Below are 19367 nucleotides of genomic sequence, written 5' to 3'. Positions count from 1 at the left end.
ACCACTCAGTCTGTGTTCTCTTCTTCTCAACTTCCTAAAAGGAAAGCAAGAACACTCATCAATAGCAGACAGCAAGTGCATTAAAGCACCACTGTCCACTCACTTCATGCTCAGAAAAGAACACTTTAACTCTTCATCATGGTTAGCAAGGTCAGACACTTTCAACCACAATTCTCTAGTTACAAACTATAGAAATGATCCCTGAAAGTATAGTCTTAATAAAGCTGTGCTCGGCTACACACCCAGGCTAATGTGCGCAAGCTTTATTCCCATGGTGAATGTTTTCATACAGCGGGTTTCACCCCCAGCGAACTAAAGGACACAAGTCTAAAGGCAGGTCCCCATGTCATGAAGCAGACTCGAGGCAGCTTTAGCGCACTGGCCATTAGAAGATGTTTATGTCGCTATTTACAGAAACACGCCTCCTGATCAGGGGCGGCTCTACGTTTTTGGCCGCCCCAAGCAGTCATGCGCGGGAGGCGCCCCGGAGCCGCGGGAGCAGCGGACCTCCCGCGGGCATGACTGCGGAGGGACCGCTGGTCCCGCGTGGCTCGGCTGGACCTCCCGCGGCTGCGGACGGTTCGCGGGTCCGGCGGCTCCGCTTGAGCTGCCGCAGTCATACCTGCGGGAGGTCCAGCCAGGCCACGGGACGAGCGCCCCCTCCGCAGTCATGCCTGCGGCAGGTCCGGTCCTCCCGTGGCTCTGGTGGACCTCCCGCAGGCATGACTGCGGCAGCTCCGCCGGCCCAGCCTGCCGCCCACCCCCGGCCGCAGGGGACGCCCCCTAGATTTTGCCGCCCTAGGCACCACCTTGTTTTGCTGGTGCCTAGAGCCGCCCCTGCTCCTGATTAGCATGCGGAGCTCCTACCGACCAATCAAACCCTCCTGCTGTTACTGCCCGAACCGGCCCCGCCTCTCACAGGCTCTGCTCTGCCACGTGCCGGCGCCGCGCCCGTTTCCCGCAGGCGGAGCCCGGCCCGGCGCAGCTCTGCCCGCCCGGGGCTGCAGCTGGTTCTCTCCGGTTCCCGGCACTAGAGACTCCGCGTGTCACGTGACCGGGGGCAGGCGCCGCCTCTGGCTGCTTCGAGACTGGAGCATCCCGGGGGGGAAACCAGATGGGTCATTAGTGCCCAGCAGCAGCAGCCCCCGCCCCCTCCACTCCTCGCGCTCCCCCAGCGCCTCCTGCCCGCTGACAGGGGGGGAGGGAGAGGAGCTGAATGCGGGAGTGGGGCCTTGGGGAAAGGGGGGGAGGGCTGGGGGCGGGGCCTGGGAGGAGCCCGATGGGGGGGGCAGCCCCCCAGCATAGTGGAAACTCGGCGCCCCTACATCGTACTAGTGCAACCGCAACCATTTACATGCTGCAAAGCGGAGGCCGAGCTGCGGGGTTTGGTTCAATTGCTGCTCTCAGCACAATTCCCCAGCGCCCTGCACGGTGTAGCCAGGAGACAGCAAGTCTCGAGTTCTGCAAGTATATCGCCACGATTCCCCCCCTTGAAACAGCAGCACCTATAATTCATAGCGATCTAAATATCAGTAACTGTTAGTGAGCCCAGCCAGACAGTCTGGAGTGGAAGCTAGAGAGAGCTGGCATCGGAGTCAGGTGCTGAACACATTCGCCTTCCTGGAGAGTGTTCGGTAACCATCTGTAGAGGTGTAACAGGCATTTAACTACAGTCTCTTTCTCCTGAAAAGCGGGACAAGGCAAAGGCTTAAAGCTGCCTGTAGGAGAATTTTCAAAGCCATACAAGTGATCTGGGCACTCAATTCCCACTGATTTCTAAACTGGTTTTCAAAATCCCCCACCACAAACAAATTAAAAAAAGGCTGATGAACAAACCCCTCACAACAACGCCTAGGAAAACGAAGTATTCTATAGATTGAGAAACAAAACCAGCTGTTATAAACTTCCCAAAGCATAATTTAAAAAGTCATATTTCAAAGCTTTTTCGTTCATTCATTTAATACAAACCCCGCCCCCAGTCTATGCTGTCTCCCTCCCGCTTCTCCAGCGGGAAGAAGCAGCGGGCATCAGCGCCAGACAGCAGCTGCATTCAAGCAATCCCGCCTATTCGGTGCCGGATTGGAAGAAAACATGGTAAAAATCGTCCTCCAACTATCCCTTTGGAAAGCACGTCTCTAGCTAAGCGCCGGCCATTTCTCCTGCAAAGACACCCTCCCTACTGCCAATCCCCGGCTACCCTGATTAACGTCGTAATGACTCGTTTTTTAAAACAAGTGGTCATGAAAGAAAATGGATCGGACCTTTTGCAAACAGCCTTTTTGTCAGCAGATGGCCACGTTCTTCACAGCAGTAGGGGGAGCACACTTTGTAGTTTGTACAGGTCGAGTTTATTGCCCGCCCCGAGGCTCCCAGCACCCCTCAATTCCCTCCCGCAAGCTCCCTATGTGCCCTCTCCCATCCCACTCTTTTTAGGGACTCCCTGAAATTCCCCCAATCTCAGACCTTACCAGAGAATCTCTGCACCCTTATTCTCCCCATACCAAGTTCCCAACACTTCTTCCCACACCAATGGCTCTGTTCTCACCCCCATTCCCACTTCCCCATGGCAGGGACTCTGTGTTCCCTCTATTCCCCCATGCCGGGGTCTTTGTGTACCCTCCCTTCCCCCCATGCCAGGTTCTTCCAATCTCCATAGGACGAGGGGTTCTGTGTACCTCCACTTATCCCCTCGCTTCATTTCAGGGCCCCCATTCTCTCCACCACTGTAGAGACTGTGTGCACCCCTATTTGCCTCTTCTCCCCCATTCCTCCCTCCTTCCCAAGTCAAGCTCTCCCAGTCACCTTACCTGCCAGGGGTTCTGTGGGTCCCATTTTCTCCTCCCCCACTTCCACCTTACGCACTGTATTAAGGACTCAGAGAGGCTCCGAGAAAGTTGCATACCAACAAACTGGCAGAGCATTAGGGGTAGAAATAGGGGCTACTCGAAATGGGGGAGAGGGTGGAGAAAAGAAGAAAAAGTGGAAAGTGGAGAGAACTTGCAGAATTAATATGCATGAGTCTATAAGTTTAAACTAGAACGAGGGAGAACAAAAGAGAGGGACACTGCATAAAAAGGTGGACTTAGAAGTTTAAGCAATTAGAGGTTCAACTAAGCAACTGTTTACATAAAAAACTGTTGTATTTTTACACTGCATTTTCTTCTCTCATGCTATTAGAAAACTCACTGAAAAACACCCACATCCTCCCACAATACAGAAGCAATACATATACTAAAAATTAGTTACAATCACTACATCCCTTCTCTAAATATACACATCAGAAACAGAAGTTAAACACCAACTTCCAAAAAATGTTTTTTAATGTAGTTTATACAGACTAACCACTCAGTCTGTGTTCTTTCCCTTCTACTTCCCCAGAGAGAAGAAAGAAAAATCATCAATAACAGACAACAACTGCATCAAAGCAATACTGCTTACTTGCTTTACACTCAGGAAAAAGCACTTTAACTCATCCTCCTACTTGTCCCTGCCAGCAGGTAGGGGATCTTGGGGGACAATTACTGCACTGGTGGGGTGCAAAATAAACTTTATTAAGAAATGCAAAAACAGGGAAAATTCAATAGTGAGGGGTGTGGGGTTTGTTACGGTAGACAATTGGGGAGGGGTTTCTTTTGGTGAACAGTAGGGGGGTTTCAATAGTGGGGTACAATACAGTAGGATACAACATGGTGGGTAACCAATTAACACAGAAATATAAATGTAACAGGTAGCTAACAATTTCTATGTAAAGGGTGTGTCACAGCAGCATATAACCAACTAACAGGTTTCAGAGTAGCAGCCGTGTTAGTCTGTATCCGTAAAAAGAACAGGAGTACTTGTGGCACCTTAAAGACTAACAAATTTATTTTAGCACGAGCTTTCGTGAGCTATAGCTCACTTCTTCGGATGCATAGAATGGAACACACACATAAATATCTCCTGTCTGTGTGTTCCATTCTATGCATCCGAAGAAGTGAGCTGTAGCTCACGAAAGCTCGTGCTAAAATAAATTTGTTAGTCTTTAAGGTGCCACAAGTACTCCTAACCAACTAACAGTTATGGATAAAATATGTTAAATAGGAAACAATTCTAGGTAAAAATGTGTCACAGTGGTGTAAATGTAGAATGTGAGGTGTATCAGAGGGAAAAAAAGTAACCAATGGGGTTTTATGCTACATTGGGATGGGGGAAGAGGAGCACAAGGCAAAGGCATTGCGGAGGGAGATTTAAACTTAGAGAGACACAGAGAACAAACAGACTGTAAGTGACTGGGGAAGCCCGGGGGGGAGGGGGGCTGACAGTGGGAAGACAGACTTAATCACAATTATACAGAACACAGCAAAATCTTATCTATGATCTAACTTAACCAAGACTACACAAATTAGCAAGTAACAAACACAATGCAACAATTTTCTAAGACTAACTTAACCACAGCTATGCAAAATGAAATTACAATTTATCTAGACTAAAGGCTAAACCTAACCTAATGGGTGCACCTTATACTAGGGGTAGTTCCAGAGGGCACAGTGGTGTGTGCCCAGTGGTGGCTGCAGCAGTGGGGCGGCTGCAAGCAGGCTTATTTCTAGCAGCAAAGGCACTGTGGAGCTAGAAGCAGATTACAGATACAGACCAAGGAGTTAGCTTGGGTTTGTCTGCTGGGGAAACAAGGCCAGCAGCTAAAATAATAAAATAAAAGTATAGAAAGTTTCTCAGAAGGATTCTTACCAGTCCCCAAGGCAGCAGCAAAGGCAGAGACAGGAACAGCAGCAGCATCAGAGGACACAGAGAGGACTCAATTCGCTTACAATAATCAGGAGATTTCCAGGCAAATTTCATTGTTTGTGGGAGGGGAGTTAAAAATGGGGGTATGCTCAAAAATAAAACAAGAGCGGAGAAAGGACCCCCAGAACCCCTGACTGATCAGACCAGGTAGCAATGCAGAAACCTTTCTGAGGTCTGATCAGAAAATGTCTGGTTATAAAGGCAAACTTAGGCAGTTTCCCACCAGTAATCCTGATAGGCTCCCTCTGTCACAGGGGAGGAGACACAGGGAAAAACTGCAGGTAGGCACAGGACATGCCTGGGCAAGTTCTGAGCTCACAGATATGACTCATATGCTCAGCTATGTGGCCACTTTAGGTCTTGCAGCTCTGGACATTGCCTACCCTACACCAAGCCCAGGTTTAACAAGGTGATAACAGGACTAACCCTTTGAACAGGGCAGTGGTCCCACTTAGCACGCAGCACAAGTGGCCATTCCTTTGAGAAGGGCAATGGCTCTTGGCAAACGACTTAAGGGGCCCTCCCTTTGAGAAGGGCAGTGGCCCTGGTAAACAACTTAACAGCCAGAGAGGGGCAGCCACAGGAGGAGAACAAAAACAAAATGGAGTAAGGGGACAGCTGTAAGAAACAAAATGGAATAGGGGGATAGCTGTAACAGACAAAATGGAATAGGGGGATAGCTGTAACAGACACTACTTAGGGAGACCAATCACTTTGTGTTAAAACAACCTCCCACGGCTATAGTCTAACGTCTAGAGTGCCTATATTTAGTGGTTACAGTGTGTAATTTAATACATCAAATCTCACTATGATCACAGAGACAGCGAGACTGACAAACAGCACACTGTATGCATGTCTCATTGTGGCACCTAACATATGAAGAAACTTTTTAAAATGCCTCTTTAGCTTCTGTTACAAATAAACGTCTTCTCGAATTTCACCAATCACTTCTTCTAACTAAGAGAGGAACACCTCTTCAGCCAATCAGATATTTCTTCCATAGCTTGTACTCACAGAGGCAGGACTAACAAACTGGAACTGGCTACATTGGAATGACGCATCGGAACAGTTACGCACAAGAAGCACACATTGCAAGAGCCAAAGGTGCTAACGTGCTTCAGAAGAGATGTACACACTAAGCAATCTGCTCTTAAAGCAATGACGTCTGTTCCCCAGAGATCCCTGTTAGGCCTGCTCTACACTACGCGTTTATACCAAATTTAGCAGTGTTAAACCGAATTAACCCTGCACCCTTCCACACACCAAAGCCCTTTACCCCCAATCGGGGCTATTGCAGATTGTGTATTCCTTATGCCACCCGATCTTAAACTGGCTGCCCAGCTCCCAATGGGGTCCAATCTCCAAATAGATCCCTTTTACCCTCTATAAGCTGTAAAATCCTGTGACCAGGGCAGCTGCCTAGCAGCCTGCACATCTGCCTAGCAGCCTGCGCATCTGCCTTCCAGCGCGAGAGCTCGTAAGGCACTAATCCGGATAGTGGTGGCTGGGTGGTAAGAGGATGAAAAGCTAGCAGAGTGGTGCAGTGGAAGTGTGCTGGGCCCAGAGGTCAGTGGAGCAAAACCATCCTCTACTACCTGTGTGCTCATTTGTTTTCCCTCTGGGCCTTCAAGCGAGGCGGTGACCAGCAGAGCACCAAGAGCCTAGGCCATGAGGCAAGAGGTGGCTGAGGCGAAGCGGCCTGCCAGGGAGCTCCCTGGCACCTCTGGCTGCCTGGGCTGAAGGCAAGAGGCAGGCCTGGGCGTGGTGAGGGCCTCCTGTCCCGGCCTGAGGCTGCAGTGCTTCCTGGTCCCCTTTTCCCACCCACCCCGGCAGGCGGCTGCTGCGGGAGAACACGAGGGAGGCTCTGGGGGCGCTAGGCAGCGCTGTCAGGGGAAAGAGCCGAGGCTCCCGACTCGACCTGCCATTGACTCGCGTGGCTCTGCGCGCCGTCAGCCGGGGCGGGGCGGGCCAGGCTGCGGACGTGACTCAGGCTTGGGCCGCATGGCCGTGCTTTCCTGACGAGGCATGAGGCAGGCCAAGAGCTTTGCACAGCATACAGGGAAGAGGGAGGGAGGCATCTTTGAGCCGGCCTGTCTCCTCCGCTTCTCCCTTGCCGCTCGGGCGGAGGCGGGAAGGGAGCGAAATGTTCCCGGCTGAAGGTTTTGCGCTCGGCCTTGAGGATTAGGTCTAAGCCTCTGGCGTGGCTGCTGGGAGATGCGCTTTTGCAGTGCAGCCCTCACACTCTTGTAGGCAGCAGGTGACCCCACTGTGTCCAAGAGGGAGCCTTCGAGGCGGCAAAAGGGGGACATCATGGCTCCCAGCAGACCTTGAGGAGCCCACGAGGAGCCTTCAGTGGCAGCCCTGGGGGAGCATAACCCCCCCTCCTTTCCATTAACAGCTGCACTCACTGACCCATGATACCACAGAGACACCTACCAGCAGCTGGTTTGCCAGGGCCGCTGCCCAGCACCCTGCAGCGCTTCCTGCCAGTGCCAGAGCTCACCAGGCGCTAGCCTGGAGCCAGGGCCGCTAGGCACTGCTGAAGAAAAGCCAGCAGAGGGACACAGTGGGAGCGTCCTGTGCCCATAACACAGAGGTGGATCAATCAAAACCCTCTTCTGCCAGCACCAGGCCTCCTGCTTCTTACACTGGGCCTGCAAGCGAGGGGGTGGCTGGCACGGTGCCAAGAGTCTAACCTGTGAGGCAGGAGGCGGCTGACGCCCACAGCCTGCTGGGGAGCTCCCAGAAGTTATTAAGGGACAGAGACTCCTCAATGCCCTTAGTAACAAGGGTTTGGGGGTCACAGAGGCCAGTAAGGGGGTCACTATGTCGGCCTTATAGCCCTGGGTGTCAGGTCACTGTGCAGCTTTGATCTAGAGCTCGGATCACAACAACCAACCAGCAGCCCACAGCCTCCCCCTGGGTCTGCCCCACCTGGTTACTCCTTACAGGCCGACCTCACCCCCCTTCCAGCCCCGGATTCGCCCCCTAATCATCCTACTGCCACTCAGAGCCACAGCCGTGGAGGTGCTGAAGGAGGGAGGGGTGACTCCAGGGTGGGGTTCTTCTCTAACGATGGCTGGCAGAAAGGTGGTGCTCAGCTCTGTCAGCGACCTGCCCAGTTGCCTCACTGCCAGGGGATGCAGACGTTTCTGTAAGGCACATAAAGGGGCTATTTAGTGTTGAAGCAAATGTGAGGAATGTGCATTTATGAGAGGAAATTTCCATCTCTTAAGGAGCTGTACATCAAGGCTCCAGTGGCCTAATGGATAAAGCATTGACTTCTGAAGCCAGAGATTGTGGGTTCAAGTCCAATCTGGGGTGAAGATCTATTTCTTTCCTGTATATTGCAAGGAAAGGGCCTTATTTTCAACCAGGAAGCTGGGAGATGTTTCTTTGTTTGAGCACAAAGTCCTGGATCTTGGGAATAATCACCAAGGATATTAGAAGGCTCAGTCTGGTGACCTAATGGATGCAACCACACATCCCCATCCCAGGGCAGCCCCATCTGAGAACCAGGATCCATGGAGCAACATTCCCCTCCTGCCCTGACAGGTGGGCTGTGCAGATGATGGTGGAGGGCAGCAGGAGGGGAGGTTGCACTAGCACTGCCTGGGCTGTATCTGCACCAAGGATAAATGGAGGGGGTCATGCAGCCTGTGCCTGACACTCCACAGTGCTACATTCACTCCAGGAACAAGTCAAATCCTGCACCAAGGGTGGTGAATTCCCATGTGAGCACACAGTGCCCCTGTCCACCACACATGCTGCACACACATCAACTGCAGCAAAAGAGACACAAACTGCACACTGAGGAGACAGCTGGTTTGTTTCCAGGTTGCTTTTATTTCCAAAGGTACTGACGTGTGATCTCTCTTCTTTTTCCATGGGCAGAAACGCAATGGAGGAGAATCTCACATCCCTGAGCTGCCAGGTGACAGTGGCAGGAAGAAAACGCACTGCAATGAAATTTAAAAACCACTCATAAATAATTTAACAATGAGAAGTAATTAAATAAAAAAATCCAATGGACACACATGCTGGTGGCTTGTTCCCACCCCAGAGAGCGAGGGGCAGGGAGTGTGTGAAAGGCAGGTTATTAAGTCTGAGGGAGCATATTCGTATTTCATACAAGTTAAACAAATTATAGCAGACAGCTACAAAATACTCCATTTGGTAACATCAATACAGAATATATAAATCTACAAGCAATACAGCCATACACAGGGTGTCCACTTAATACCAGAGTTCCCACGGCCAAATAGCTGGAAGTGCCTTCACAGTCACTGCTAAACGAAACAACATTGTGCAGAACCAAGAGCAGCCCTGCTGTGCCGTGAGGAAGCCTGCAGGAGACTCAGCAAATCAATCTATGATTCTGTGCTTCTGCTTAGTAGTTACCAAGTGTGATCAATGGAAGCGGGGGGGAGGGTTGCTCCCTTTTTTGGACACCCAGCCAGCCAGTAGCTATAAAATCCCTCGGAGGCCTGGTCTACACTATGACTTTAGGTCGAATTCAGCAGCATTACCTCGATTTAACCCTGGACCCATCCACACGACAAAGCCCTTTTTTTCAAATTAAAGGGCTCTTTAAATCGATTTCTTTACTCCACCTCCAACGAGGGGATTAGCACTGAACTCAGCCTCGCCTGGTCGAATTTAGGGTAGTGGTGTACACAATTTGAAGGTATTAGCCTCCAGAGCTATCCCAGAGTGCTCCATTGTGACCGCTCTGGACAGCACTCTCAACTCAGATGCACTGGCCAGGTAGACAGGAAAAGGCCTGCAAACTTCTTAATTTCGTTTCCTGTTTGGCCAGCGTGGTGTGCTGATCAGCACAGGTGACCATGCAGAGTTCATCCCCATGATGTGCACATTGCCGGGGCACATTGCCCGGCCCATACTTTGTGAGAAGTCTATGACCATGTCTATGTCCTCATCACTCTTGTCACCGCACTGCTGTCGCCTCCTTGCCTGGTTTTGCTTTTGCAGCTTCTGGTTCTGCGCTGAGAAAAGGTGTGAAACAATTGTCTGCCATTGCTCTGATGGAGGGAGGGGCGACTGACGGCATGGCTTACAGGGAATTAAAATCAACAAAAGGGGTGGCTTTGCATCAAGGAGAAACACAAACAACTGTCACACAGAATGGCCCCCTCAAGGATTGAACTCAAAACCCTGGATTTAGCAGGCTGTTGATTTCACAAAACAAATCAGGTCAATTTCTTGTTTTGATCCATCTAGCTTTTACATCTTAGGCTAGTAGCAAACGGGGCAGTACAACTGCTAGCCATCGTCATCGCCTGGCTGCTTGGCAGAAGATGGGAATGAGCTGGCTGAGTCACTCCCTTGTCTGCCCAGGCGCCCCAACTGATTTCACTGAGATCAGCAAAAAGAGCACCTAGGATGATGGCTACTAATCAGAACACACACCTTCTGCTGCCAAAAGGCAATGAGCTGCTGCTGTGTAGCAATGCAGTCCCATGTCTGCCAGAACCCAGGAGACGTACGGTGTGACGGTGAGCTGAGCGGGCTCCATGCTTGCCGTGGTATGGCGTCTGCTCAGGTAACCCAGGAAAAAAGGTGCGAAATGATTGTCTGCTGTTGCTTTCACGGAGGGAGGGAGGGCGAGGAGGGTCTGATGACATGTACCCAGAATCACCCGCGACACTGTTTTTGCCCCATCAGGCATTGGGATCTCAACCCAGAATCCCAATGGACAGCGGAGATTGTGGGATAGCTACCCACAGCTACCCAAATTGCAACGCTCCAGAAGTCGACGCTCCCTTGGTACTGTGGATGCAGTCCAGTGACTTAATGCACTTAGAGCCCTTTGTGTTGGGACACACACAATCGACTGTATAAAAACAATTCCTAAAAAAACCACTTCTATAAATTTGACCGAATTTCATAGTGTAGATAGTCCCCAAGACACTTGATCACAGCATGGATAGGCTAAGAGACTACTTACACTTTTACCTGGTTTACACTGGGGGGGGGGGGGAACAGGGTCAATGTAAAACACAAAACTTCAGTTACAAGAATAGTGTAGCTGAAGTTGATATATCTTATTGTGACTTACCTCCTGTCCTCACAGCACAGGATTCACAGGTGCCCCCCCCCCAACCACTCCACTCCCACCCTGGTAAAGTTGCAGAATCAACAGGAGCACATTTGGTGATTGATTTACTACTTGCAGACAAAAGACAATAAATCAAAGTCCAACAGATGACTTACTACCCAACAATTCAGTGAACAAAAGTAATATACCCTTAGATCTGGGCTCTAAAGAGCTGAAAAACAAGGGTGACACCCTTGGTTGTTACACAGCCTCTCTGCCCCCACTGCTTTCTACCTCGCCATGACGAGCTCCCAGACACGCACCAAACACCATTCACATGACTTTGAAAATTAGGTAACTAAGTGAGGATCACTTCCCCGAAATGACTCCAATTGAGGATTTCAAAGCAAGAACCATTAACACAGAATGCTGTTCAGAGAGAAGTCTTTCAGCCTCCCTCCTCTCACTGGTTCCTCTCCTTCCTTCTCTTCAAAGACAGTTCCCTGTAGACTCCTACTTTGCACAAACCCACCCACTGACCTGTGACTAGCAGTCTCTCACTGTTAACTCTTCCAGCAAAACGGACCAAAGAAAGTGTATGCGAGCGCTGTACCACAGCCCCGGTGCTCTTTTCTGTTCCTTCCCACAGAACTTTCGCTCCATACCAGTCCAGTTCCTTGCTGTTGCTTGGCTATCCACTGCATGCATGTGCTATACCGTATGCCCTGAGCTGATTCCGGGCTTTTGTGCTCAATACAGCCTTGCCTCTCCATGTCTCTGTGGCGCAATGGGTCAGCGCGTTTGGCTGTTAACCGAAAGGGTGGTGATTCGAGCCCATCCAGGGACGACGCTAAGCCTGTGCTGCTTCCTTGCTTCCCCGAGGCCTGTGGGGGAGCCTCAAAGGTCCCATTTTGCTGCCTCTTGGCCTCAGTGCTTTCAGCTGGTGGTCCAAAGAGCGGGCTGGATGCCATTCAGAAACCCATCTGCCAGCAGCCGTGCCGGAGGCTCAGGCTTAATCCTCAAAGCCGAGCACAAAAACTTTCAGCCGGGAACATTTCGCTCCCTTCCCGCCTCCGCCCAAGCGGCAAGGGAGAAGCGGAGGAGACAGGCCGGCTCAAAGACACCTCCCTCCCACTTCCCTGTACGCTGTGCAAAGCTCTTGGCCTGCCTCATGCCTCGTCAGGAAAGCGCGGCCATGCGGCCCAAGCCTGAGTCACGTCCGCAGCCTGGCCCGCCCCAGCTGACGGCCGTGCAGAGCCACGCGAGTCAATGGCAGGTCGAGTCCGGAGCCTCGGCTCTTTCCCCTGACAGCCACACACACAGCGCTGCCTAGCACCCCCAGAGCCTCCCTCGTGTTCTCCCGCAGCAGCCGCCTGCCGGGGTGGTGGGAAAAGGGGACCAGGAAGCACTGCAGCCTCATTCCAGGACAGGAGGCCCTCGCCACACCTAGGCCTGCCTCTTGCCTTCAGCCCAGGTAGCCAGAGGTGCCGGGGAGCTCCCTGGCAGGCTGCTTTGCCTCAGCCACCTCTTGCCTCATGGCCTAGGCTCTTGGTGCTCTGCTGGTCACCGGCTCGCTTGAAGGCCCAGAGGGAAAAGAAACAAGCACATGCGTAGCAGAGGATGGTTTCGATCCATCGACCTCTGGGTTATGGGCCCAGCACGCTCCCGCTGCGCCACTCTGCTGCTTCTTCACACCCTCCCCCTGCTACCTAGCCGCCACTATCCGGATTAGTGCCTTACGCGCTCTCGTGCTGGCAGGCAGATGCGCAGGCTGCTAGGCAGCTGCCCTGGTCACAGGATTTTACAGCTAGCTTCTACAGGGTAAAAAGGATCTATTTGGGGTTTGGACCCCATTGGGAGCTGGGTAGCTGAGTGCCGGAGACGGGAGCACTTCTTAAACTGTTTTCAGTTAAGCTTTCAAGCTTGTGGGGGATGAGGTTCAGCCTTGGATCCGCGTCTGCAGCAGGCAAGCGCGTTTGGCTCCATCGCCCCCGCTGTATTAGCAGACTTAAACCCGGAGCAAACGCACACGCCTTGCAAAGGAACAGGAGCCGGGATCTCGAACAAAAGTCAACTTTTTATTTAGATGACGTTCAAAGAAAAAAAAAGTGTACAGTACAGAGTTTCGGCATAGAAGTTTCTGGTGCTCAGGGAACAACGTACAGCTTACCCAAGGGATGCAAAATTCGGTTTAAGGTCGGGTGGCATAAGGATTACATAATCTGCAATAGCCCTGACTGGGGGGTAAAAGGTTAATGTACAGACACTGAGTTAGGAGGGTATGTTGTCCATATGAGGGCTACGTTCGGGTGTGGAATATAACGAGCGGTTACGACGATGAGGATGGATTGACCCGCGTTTGGTGAGTTTTAACGTTCGGTGTTTTGGAATCTTTGCCACAATCTAGTTGAAGCAGGGTCAGTATGAAGTCTGCCCTGCCATCTGTTGGTGATGTGTTGTCAAGGCCTTTTGGGGCTGATGTCATTTGCATGGTTACACCCACCCCGGATTGCATGATGGGAGTGCTTGTCCAAATGGTCATTTCAGCTGCTGCGATATCCCCAGTCTCTTTGTTATTGGGGCAGGAGTAATCCAGTGTATTTTCCTGTTGATTTTGGATCAAGGACAGAGTAACTGTACCTGGCATTTGAGGCCTGAGAGCGTCACCCTCTCCTGAAAAGTACTCACCATTAAGGGGTAGGGGTTCCTAACGGCCGCTTGTGGTGGGAGATAGAAATGGATGTTTGTTGGTGTCTTGCAGGTGGTGCTGATGTCCTTTCTGTTGTCCCTGGTGTGGAAAGGCAGAGGCGGTTTTGAAACTCTTAAAATTGTTGTTAGTGCTGCGGTTGCTTACCCTAATCTTATGCCGTTAGATCTTTTTCATGGTGTATTTTGGTCCTGAGAGGTAAAAGGTGTGTTGTTAGGGAGTGAGATAGCAAAGGTCAATTGCAGAGGTAGTGCATGTGTGCCCCCCCCACCCTGGTCCCAGAATCCAGAATTTGCATAAACCCACCCAGTGTCCTGTGAGTAACAATCTTGCTCTGCTAACTCTTCCAGCAAAACTTTTCTACCAGGTTCTTATTCAGCAGTACATTTCTACCAACTTTAGCTTTTAAGTACCGTCAAAGACAACCTGTTTAAGTATAACTAAAATTCCTGCTTTTGCATTGAAGATTTTCAGTGTATGCTATAACACATTATTTTAAAAAGGATAATAATTAATTCTATTTTTAAACTAAAGAGAGAAGAAAACCATAAAAAATGTGTTTAGAGATTGCTAAAGAATCCCATGGTAGAAGACTCAAATAAAGGACCTATCAGATACAGCTTAGATAATTTTCCTTCAAAGTTCCCAAGACACAGACCAGGTTTTCATCTCAAGGCCAAAAGACCAATAATATCAAGACACTTGATCATGGCCTTGGATAGGCCAAGAGACTACTCACCCCATCTGTTTCAAATTCTTTTAATTTGCTATTGTTTGGAACCCATGTGCCTTGTCTAAAGATTTTTATGTTGGTTTGGGTGAGTTCTGAAATCAAGAACTGCTAAGTACCGTTCTACTGTTCTTGATTCATGTCACCAGGATTACTACACTTAATTACTCTTGCCCTAATAAGAAAGAGTTTGGAGATCCCACAGCAGCCAAAATCACCATTTGGACAAGCACCCCCATCATGCAATGCGGGGTGGGTGTGACCATGCACATCAGCAACTAAATGCCTTTGCATCACATCACCAACAGATAGCAGGGTAGAGTTCATTCTGACCCTGCTTACACCCTCCCCCCCAGCCAAGAATTGGTGGTCCTGATACATCACACTCCCTGTTATACCAACTCATTGGTATTGAATGCTGAAGTTATGGCTAGCAAAAGTAGCCACCCATCTCTGCCCTGCAGCATCCAGCTTAGCCCTTGTTAACACAGAAGTCAGTGGATTGTTCTCTGTCCATAGCTGAAACTGAGCACCGGACAAGTAGTCTGGAAATTTCTCAGTGATGGCCCATTTCAAGGCCAAGAACTGCAGCTGGTGGATGGGATAGCGAGTTTCGCTATCAGACAGTCCTCAGCTGGCAAAGGCCACAGATTTACATTTACCTTCCACTTCCTGGTAGGAGACTGCTCCCAGACCCTCCAAACTGGCATCAGCATGCATGATAAACCGTTCGTTTGGGTCAGCAAGGACTAGGACTGGCACATGAATCAGGCAAATAATGATTTCCCGTAAAGCCCTGTCACATCTCTCATCCCGCCATGTCCCCAATGGAGAGGAGGAGCCCCTCCTGTCCCAGGCCAGGCACACCAGATCTGTGCGGGGAGGTGTCCATGGCCCAGCCCAGGCGTGCTGGAGCTGCTGGGGAGAGAAGTTCCTTCCTCAGCCCGAGCCCACCAGAGTTGATGTTGCAGTGGGGGAGAGGTATCTCTCATCTGGTTTTTAGATGCTCTGATGAGAGGGAGCAGGAGAAAGATTTTTCTTCTCCTTGCATTTCAAACCCTTCACACACACACCCCCCAACCACTTTCTGCTCTAGCCTGATCTGTCTCTCTCATGTCTCCAGGGCCGTCATTAGCCATAGGCAGCTGCCTAGGGCACCACTAGGTCTGGGGGCACCGCTCTGCTGGGAGTCTGGACAGACGGGAAGCAGTGGAGCATGTAAGAGCAGGGCTGCTGGGTCCTAGAGAGAGCCAAATGCAGCACAGTCTGAGGGAGGGGATTGGCTGCTGGGGTCTCTGGGAAGGGGAGGGGGTAGGGGTTGGGGAAGGAGCTCACCTGTGAGTGTGACTCTTTCCCCCCGGCTGAGGTGAGGTGAGGCAGGCTCTGCAGCTCTGGAACCAGTGTCCTTTGTTGTCCCCCATAACATCCATTCTTCTCCCCTGCCCCATGGAGCACCCTCCTTTCTCCCTCCTCCTCAGGAGGATCCCTCTCTCTCTCCTCCCTCCCCTCCGTCAGGGCTGGGTTGGGTGAGGTGCTGGGGGGTAGGTGTGGGGGAGGAGGCTGGCTGGCTGCCTGCTGAGGAATGACAGTGAAAGTAACTCACTTCCTGGGCAGTGAGCCAGGATTGGAATGTCACACAGGGCTGGGCTGGGGTTAGCCAGATGTGTGAAAAATCAGGACAGGGGGTTGGGGTAGGGTGAGCAGATATCCCTATTTTATAGGGCCAGTCCCAATTTTGGGGTCTTTTTCTTATATAGGCTCCTTTTACCCCCACCCCCACCCCCTGTCCTGATTTTTCACACTTGCTGTCTGGTCACTCTAGGTGGGGGTAATTGGTGCCTATATAAGACAAAGCCCCAAATATCGGGACTGGCCCTATAAAATCAGGACATCTGGATCTGATCACCCTAGCTGGGGAGCGCCTCCCCCCGGGCTGGCAGCTGCCACCAATCCATCTCATCCGGGGGGGGAGCTGCACAGGGCAGGATGAGCTGCTGTGGCTCCATAGGTGACCTGTCCCTGAGATCAGATGCTGGGCTAACTTCACCATGGTCCGTAAGGCCGGTGGTGGTGCCCATTGGCATGTGATTGGACCTGAGGGTTTGCTGCTGCTGTTGCTATTCTGCACCCCAAGAGGTGGATTTTGGGGTCTACTACTGCAGCTGTTGGACCAGCAGGCTGGGGGTGAGCCAAGCATGAAAGCAGTACTGTGTTGCCATTTAGATTGTCATTTAACAACTTTGTTTGCCAAAAATTCTTGCTAACAATCCTGAATCCAATTTCAATATTTTTTTTTAAAAAAATCAATATCTTAGCCAAAAACAGAAAATTAAGTTGTTGACAATTATTAGTGACAGGTTTGGTTTGAAGCAGGGAGTGGGCCAGTTTTCATCAGAGAAACAAAAAATGTCGACTGACTTTCCTATAGCCTGTTACTCCTGATAAGAGCCCTCCAACAACTGTAATATGCTCATCTCCTTACTAGTGTATAAAGCAGGGGTCGGCAACCTACGGCACACGTCCCAAAGGTGGCAGGTGAGCTGATTTTTGATGGTACGCAGCAGCAGGCTGAGTGGCTCAGCCCATCACTGCTCTGGGTTTCCGGCTGCTGCCCTATTGCCAGCTGGGATACTGGCCGTCGGCCCCACTCAGCACCTGCTGCTGGCCTGGGGACCCCCCAAGGAACCCCAGGCTGGCAGCGGGCTGAGCAGGCCGGCAGAACCACTCAACCTGCTGTCAGCCTGGGGTTCCATTCACTCAGCCGGCAGCGGGCTGAGTGGGCTGGTGGCGGGCTGAGCACGGCCGGTGGAGGGCTGAGTGGCTCGGTCTGCTGCCAGTCTGGGGTGCCGGCAGCACTCAGCCTGCTGCTACTCCGGGGTTCTGGCTGCCGGCCCCTTGCCAGTCAGGAGCCCAGCCGCCGGCCCCACTCTGCCTCCTGCCAGCCTGGGTGAGCAGAATCCCAGGCTGGTAGCGGGCTGAGGGGGGTTGGCGGCCGGGATCCTGGCTGGCAGGAGTTGGTGGTCAGAACCCCAGACCAGCAGCGGGCTGAGCAGGGCCTGGGATCCTTGTCTAGGGTTCCAGCCACCAGTCCCGCTCAGCCCGCTGCCGGTCTGGGGTTCCATTTACTCAGCTGGCAGCGGGCTGAGCAGGACCTCAGATAATAACAATAGTTTATTTATATAATATAGACATAGAGAGAGACCTTCTACAAACGTTAAAATGTATTACTGGCACGAGAAACCTTAAATTACAGTGAACTTGGCACACCACTTCTGAAAGGTTGCTGACCCCTGGTATAGACTGACCATATGTTGTACTAAGATTCTCCTGCTTTTTTTTTTATCCTGTGAGTCAGTATAGCTTTTGCCAGCCCAGAAGTTGGGCAGCCAATGTTTTACGTTTTCACAATGTTTTCTCCAACTTTCATAAAGTAAATACATAGTTAATATGAGTTAAAAAGGCCAGGGACACTTCCTTGTGAAGAATCTGTACAGCAGCTCATGCTAGAGCTGTGAACATGTCAGTTTTTGATGGAACATTAGAGGCAGTGATTTATCATGTATTTTATCATATGAATGTGCTGCTATTGCTAATGTCTTTCCAAACAAAAATAAGGCACAATAGGACTTCTGTAACATTTCTGTGTGACCTTAATCTAGATGAGATGATTCTGTGCTGACTTCATTTTGGTCACTTTGTGCTTTACCTAGCAGTAAAACTAGGGTTATATTTTCCCACTGTTTGGAAACCCAGCTTATTAAACTGATTTTGCAGCCAAAAAAGCCAGAAAGATTGCTTTTAATTAAAAAAAATCTTTGTTTCAATACCTCTTCATATAAATTTCCAATTCAATTTTGACAAATTAAAAAAATTATATTATTTGCATCATTCTGTCAAATCAGAATTTTTTCTATAGTGCTACTTCTTTAGTGCTAGTGCATCAGCATTACAGATTGCTTCATTAAGTTAAACTGGTTTTAATACCGTGAATGCGGCAAGTTTTCCAATAGTGTAAGCTTATATTTCTGTTGCTAAGAGCAGATCAGGCACAGGGGCACCAGTTTCATAATCTCACCTAGGGCACCATAAATCCTAAGGACGGCCCTGCGTGCCTCAATTCTCTTTTTCCTGGCCTTGTTCCAGAGCCCTCACAGCCCAATTCTCTGCCCTAACGTTGAGCCCTCTACTGCACCCTGAACCGCTCATTCCAACCCCACCCCAAAGCCTGCACCCCCTAGCCAGTGCTCTCATCGCCCTGCACTCCAACTCTCTGTCCCATGTAGCCTGATTTAGGGTGTACTAATAATATTAATTTGGAAAATATGATGAAAATGTAATTTATTAGCTTACATTTTATTTAATTTAATTGAGTTATAAAGTTACAGTTGCATTACTGCTATTCAAAAGATACATATGGCATTATATGCAACAAAGTTTTGGTTAATATACTCACACCCTTCCTTGATAACCTGGTGGTAAGAGACACGGGACCAGCCTTGCAGTTCAGGTTTCTCAATTCTTGAGTGAAAGATGCAGTGCTTAGAAAAAGCTAATGTTACTTTGGGTTTACTTGAATAAGTTAAACTTAAAATCAAATCCTAATAAACAAAGAATAAAAACGTAGGGAAACCAAGCTTAGCCGAGTTACTTTGAAACTTAAAGTTTAAGAACAAGTACAGCCTACTGATAGTAGATAGAGAGAGAGTGGAGGAAGTAAGTCAGAATGATAGAGCAACGTGATCTAGCGAGGTGGGTTACCTCTTTTATAGGGCACAAGCGCCTGAAATCCTTCCTCCTATGCCCAAATTTCATTCCTTACCCACAAAACATTAGGGTACGCTTACTTCATAGGCTGGTATGTTTGTGCGTGTTGATGACATGTACATATGCACATAAGTTCCCTTGTGGTGTACGTGTTAATTCTGTGGGTACAACACTGAAAAACCCCTTATGCCATTCTCCATTGTCGATTGGTCTAGGTAAAGGTCTTAGACAGGCATGGATACTTCTCTCTTTATTTAACAAGATAAAGATCAATTTTCCTTTCTCTATAGCATCTCTATAGTGTAAAAGGTCACACTATAGAGATG

At 50.1% G+C, this 19367-nt stretch overlaps 3 non-coding genes and 1 pseudogene across 3 annotated transcripts; 1 reads left to right on the top strand and 3 right to left on the bottom strand.

The window, feature by feature from the left end:
- Positions 1–217, bottom strand: LOC120376547. Its single transcript, XR_005587405.1, has one exon. It is a non-coding gene; the product is annotated as a small nucleolar RNA U3 (small nucleolar RNA).
- A 3128-nt stretch (positions 218–3345) lies between these two features.
- LOC120376610 lies at positions 3346–3477 on the bottom strand (annotated as a pseudogene).
- An 8136-nt stretch (positions 3478–11613) lies between these two features.
- TRNAN-GUU lies at positions 11614–11687 on the top strand. Its single transcript has one exon. It is a non-coding gene; the product is annotated as a tRNA-Asn (tRNA).
- A 764-nt stretch (positions 11688–12451) lies between these two features.
- TRNAM-CAU lies at positions 12452–12523 on the bottom strand. Its single transcript has one exon. It is a non-coding gene; the product is annotated as a tRNA-Met (tRNA).
- Between the last annotated feature and the right edge of the window lie 6844 nt (positions 12524–19367).

The sequence above is a fragment of the Mauremys reevesii genome, linkage group 12, assembly GCF_016161935.1.
Source record: "Mauremys reevesii isolate NIE-2019 linkage group 12, ASM1616193v1, whole genome shotgun sequence".
NCBI lineage: Eukaryota > Metazoa > Chordata > Testudines > Geoemydidae > Mauremys > Mauremys reevesii.
This window is presented reverse-complemented; position numbering and strand designations above follow the sequence as displayed.